We start from the raw sequence: 5,879 nt of genomic DNA, 5'->3' as shown, positions 1-5,879 counted from the left end.
ACAGTCACTTGGAGCAGCAAGAAACAGCCTACAGTTGCCTTGTCGAGCACAGAGGCTGAATACAGGGGTGCAGCAATGGCTGCATGTGAGGCAACTTGGTTGCATAAGCTGCTTTATGATATGCATCAGTCTATAGATGGGCTAGTTGTCATTTATTGTGACAACATGAGTAGTATACACTTGGAAAATAACCCAATCTATCATGTTAGAACAAAGCACATTGAGGTACATTACCACTATGCGCAGGAGAAGGTTCTAGTAGGTTTTATTGATCTAGTTTATGTCAGCACAGAGGATCAGGTAGTTGACATATTCATGAAGGCATTGAGCGTAGAGAAGCTGTGCAAGTTCAAAGACCTGTTTGGTGTGCAAGAATTGGGATTGAGCTCGAGGGGGAGTGTTGAGATATCGAGCTCCACTCGTGATATGCCAGGGTGACCGTTGTGCATTTATGTCACCGACTTGTTAGTACAGATGCAGTTGGTACACCACCCATGAATAATAGCTAGATGACAGCAATCTTTATGTACTCTAGTTAGTGGCTCGATTAGTATGCCACCTAGGTTAGTTGAGTTTGGTTTGAGACCCACATATAGGGTTCATCTATTCTTTTTTGTAAGAGAGAGTTTTTGGCTTTCACAACTAAGAAGAGGAAAACTGTTTTCAGCCTCCACCTTTGTGTGTATTCCCCCATTGTGTATATGAGAAAGTTGCAAGTGAGACTCCTTACCTCTCTTCCTCTCTCTTCACAATGGTAGCACAAATGGAGGAATTCGATAAAAGTTTCACCACAACACCCACTCCAGTAGTCATAGGCGACTATGCATTTTTTACACTACTAATCATTTTTCTATGGGACATACCCACTCAAGATCCTACAGCTAAAGAGAATTTTCAAAGGCTATGGGTTGAGCTAATGTTTGACCTCCAAACTAGCCCCTAGTTTCCAATGTCAGAAATCTTCACAGTCACCATATCTAGACCTTCAAAGATATGTTCAAGACACATTTTTAGAAGCCTCTACATCCATTTTTCCGAATCTCCCATAGACTCTTCAAGTGGCATTGAATCATGAACAAGGCTCTTAAGTCCCACATAATGCACTGAACCCAATCCACAGATGGTGGATCAACGCAAGAAGGGGGGCATATTAACCGCCATGATTTAGACGCCAGATGTTTTGTAAGATAGAGTAGAGAAGTACGAGAGGATGAGAAGTAGACACTATGAAATTTGAATTGGAGTCGTATGGGACCAAGTGTTTGTAAAAACAGAGAGAGAGAGAGAGAGAGAGAGAGAGAGAGAGAGAGAGAGAGAGAGAGAGAGAAAGAGAGGTGAGTAAAAATGAATAGCATTGGCCCTCCCTTTAAAAGGTGGAATGTATAAAAGAACAAATGTTGGACTTTGGTCTTCATTGTGTATTGCAACTTTTGGGAATACAAGCTCTCTAATTCTCTAATTCTTCTTGTGATTTGAGACTTCTTGCTTTTCCATTGTGCATTTCCTTATGATTTCCACTCTCCCCCTCTCTTCCATACTTCCTCTTCCTTGATTTTCCATTGTGCATTTCCTTATGATTGCCACTCTCCCCCTACATTCTCTCCCCATACTTCCTCCCCTTCCTTCTCTTCCCTTTCCCCTCCTCCGTCTTCTCTCTTGTGGAATCACATTGTCACAATCTGGTAGGCACGTGCATGACACAAGTGATAGGTTTGTGCTTTGCAAAGGTCTCACAAGGATTTTTTTGGGAGACGAGACTCCATCGTCATTCCTCCAAGATCCCCATGACACATGGAGTCACTACTCGGCTACACACCAGGCTACACACCATGCATACCTCCATGATTATGCTAATATGAATATGAATATGAATGTACAAATAAATGATAATATCTACCTGTATCATTTCCATGCATAACTCGATTATAATGTTAATATGAATATGAATAATTGTGACTTGTATCCATATTCATGATGGATGGATTGGTAATGGAATGTGTTTACCATGAATGATGGCTATTTTGTATGGAAGTTGGGATTAGTAGTTTTTATGTCACACACACACACATTTCTCTGACACTATCACATTTAGACACACACACACACTCTCTCTACACATTGGTCCCCACACCCACTCCCTCACCCCCACTTATGATTTACTCCCCCACTTGAAACCCTCCCTTTTACTTTATCCCTTTTAATTCCTTTTATATCTATAAATATCATATATATACAATTATATGTATTCATATATATATATAATTATGTAGTTATGTAATTGTTCTTAAAATAATTATATGGCCTTTAATTATTAATTGATGATCACTTATTCAAGTTTGCACGAGCTTCTTGGGTGAACTATTAATTTTGTTGATCACGTATTGATTTTAGCTTACTTATCCTCAATTTTGTCGTTAATAGTCCCCTTCTTAATTTATTGGCACTTTTAGTTCTTTGTGGCATTGGCTTTTAGTTAATTTGTGCGATGATGGGCGTGCTCAATTTTAAAACCTCATCTAAACAACATTTAACATTTCAAAACCCCCCATTAATTTTGCTCTAACATTCCTACCCCTAAAACCAAAAAACCCCCTTATCTTAAGCTCCCTTAACTATTTCAACCCTCTAACTAAGTTTCCCATAACCCTTACATGTAACCCCCCCACCCATTTCTTTTGCCAACCTAACTACCCTACATTACCCACTTTCAACTACACTTAGTCTTAAAACCTAACCTAAGCTTTTTTCCCATTTTCCCACTTTTGTACCACTGCCCACGTCGTTCTCTTTAATGCCTTGCCCACTAACCTAGCACCATTAGGCACTGCCATGTTCTTCGTTTCTAATAAACCCACCTCTTACCCCACACAACCTTGGCCATTATAATAACTAGAAGACACTTGCTTGGTCTATTGATCACGATCACGACTTTTTCTTTGGCCTTCATAGCTCTGTAATGACTCCACGTTTTTTCCTCTACATCTTCGACTTAACTGTATGGCAGTTGCTCTAGATCGCACTTCATTGTAATAATTCATCTCCAAGCTTACGAGATTCAGCATTCTCCCTTACATGATTCTCCAAGCTCTTCTTGAGAAGCTCTTGGCTACAAGTTTGCTCATTTTTGTTGCTTCAACCAAAGCGTTCTCTTATTGTGTGTCATTGAAGTTGGTCCACCTTACGTACTTAGACGGAACGCAGTTACTGATCACTAGCTAGCTCAACATGTTGGTCATGGTGCTCCTCTACTTGGCTACGAAACCCTTTTGGTAATTCTCCCCTGGTTTCACGGTCCTTAGTTTCTCTCTTGCTAACTGCAAGTCTTAGCTCAACTAGTAGTACTTCTCTGTTAGCTTTATTACATCAACTTGCTTCTCCCCTGCAAGACTGCAGCTAGCTCATCACCTTACTGGAATGCTCAACTCTCTTAGCCTCAACTTTTGGCTCAAGATCCTTGCCTTTCTCTTTTGCTTTTCTAGCCAACACTGTATGTATAACAAACATGCTCTCTTGTTGCCCTTGTTGGTCCCTTACTTTCTTGGTGCTACCTTCTTGACTAATATCTTCCTAAAGTCTTTTATTGTTTTTCTGTGTGTGCTCACAGCTGCTCTTTGGCTCATTTGATCCCGTATTCCATATTGGGGGTGCAAGCCTCAGAGTTAGCTGTCCTTGTTAATTGTAGAACTCAGAGTTTTCCAAGTAGCTTGGCCTTAGGAGGTATTTCAAGGGGTGGGGGCAGATTGAAAATTTTTGAATTTTTTGGAGGGAAAACAAATCCATGAGAATTGAGGGCCACTAGATAGGGAGGAGGGTAGGGGAGGTCAACCAAAAGTCAAGGGTGAGTAACAACAATAGGCAAATGGATATGCATGTATTTTCTATCCAGCATATGAGTTTCCATATGGAATACAAATATTCATTTTTTAATCGTATGATCCAAATGTATTCTTCTTCAAGAGTTTTGTTTATCAATTGAAAGTAGTTTGCATAATGTTGACAAAGTTGCACATAAACATAAGACACAAGTTGATAATGTTATTGAGTTGTGTCATAAGTTATGATAATACTTAACAACAACATCAAGTTGAGTCATAACTCATGACACAACTCGACGATGTTGTCAAGATTTATCATAATTTATGACAAATCTTAATAACATCATCAGAGTTGTGTCATGACTCATGTGTTATGGGCTCAACTCAATGTTGTTATGAAGGTATAAAAAATCTTGAAAAGATCATTAAGTTGTGTCATGAGTTATACCTCAACCCAATACTATTATCAAATAGTGTCATAACTCATGATATAACTTGATAATATCGAGTTATGTCATATGTGTATAAATAATTTATTGTCAAGACTACCTAGCATGAGACATTGGATGCCCAGCTGCTGACTACCCAAATACTAGTGAACAAGTTGGCCACATGCCTCTTCTTTGATGGTCATAGCTTTGTAAATTGTGTTTCTTGTTTGTGAAAGCCCATGCTAGTATGCTATCAAGTTTTTAATTGGATGTCAATTCGTTCACGTGCAGGGGCCCATAGGTCATGAGGAAACATGATGTTGTTATGATGATATAAGTTTTAATAAAACAACAAAGAGCTATAATATGAGCTCAATATGGGCCATTTAATCTCCATTAATGCAAATTTTATTACTGGCTACTTGTAGGATATATGTGTTAGTTGGATAGCCTTTCCCTATATAATAAAATCTAAAGTAGATAGTGACCACGTCACTTGGTCATCAATTTTTGAGTGCCTTCTACTTACAATTTGAAGGGATGGTTACGGGCAAATAGGGCTATGCTAGATTTGTATCTTATAGAGCCACTCATGATGTGTGACTTGTGACTCGTGACTCATGCTCTAAATTTTGAGCCATAGCTCTAAAAATTAGGTTTACATTCAAAAGTTATGGTTATTTTACTATTTTGTAAATTTATTATGATAGAACTTAATGCTATTATTGAGTTGTGCCATATGTTACAGCACAACCCGATATTGTTATCAAATTGTGTCATAACTTATGATGAAAGTCATTGTTGTTATCAAGTTTTATCACAATTTATGACAAAATTGATGATATCATCAAGTTTTGGCAATTTTTAGCAGTTTTTTACTCAAAAGTTGCTTTTTGACAATAAAAACGACCTACAAAATAACGTTAAAAAACACATAAACATTGCCTTCTTCATCCCAAATTGCCTCTCATAGCAAGTCCCCTACAATCCCACCAAGCCATGATGTTTATCTATTTGACATACAAATTTCCTTCTTTCTCTTGAGACACTATATTCATCTTTTCCAAATTACCTTATATCTTGCACTCATCACATCTTTTCCAAGTCTCCTTGTTCTATGTGCATGTTGCCTGTCTCCTAGCTCAGTTTTTGGTTTTGATGCCATTGGAGAAGAAGAATAGAGAGATTTTTTTTTAAAAAATTCCAAAATCATGGCCAGATTTCTTGTGTCCTCCCAAATAAACAAATATATGAGAATCTCAACCATGTTATTGAGTTTTTTCTTAAGTTATTTATGACACAACTTGGTAATAGCATCCGGTTATGTCATGAGTTTGTGCGAAAGATTTACCAATGAGTTGTATCTTTGAGTATGTGTGAAGAATTTGTCCTAGTTATCACCTCTCTTCCACTTATCATCTCTCTTTTAGGTAACTATGAAGTTGCTTTTAATGAATGTTTCTTCAAATATATTGCAAGAATCTATGTTGTGATATCAAATTAGTATTGGTATGAATTCTTTTGATAATTTTCTAATTGTTTATGTAGTCAAGAAGCTTGTCTCAAGTTCAAATTGAAAATGGCTACCATTAATAAGCATAAGGATCAAAGGCTAGAACTTGAAATCCCAGTT

The sequence above is a fragment of the Dipteris shenzhenensis genome, chromosome 19, assembly GCF_047967505.1.
Source record: "Dipteris shenzhenensis isolate YYH24624 ecotype China chromosome 19, Dip_SZ_1.0, whole genome shotgun sequence".
Lineage (NCBI taxonomy): Eukaryota > Viridiplantae > Streptophyta > Polypodiopsida > Gleicheniales > Dipteridaceae > Dipteris > Dipteris shenzhenensis.
Note: the sequence above shows the minus strand (reverse complement) of the source record.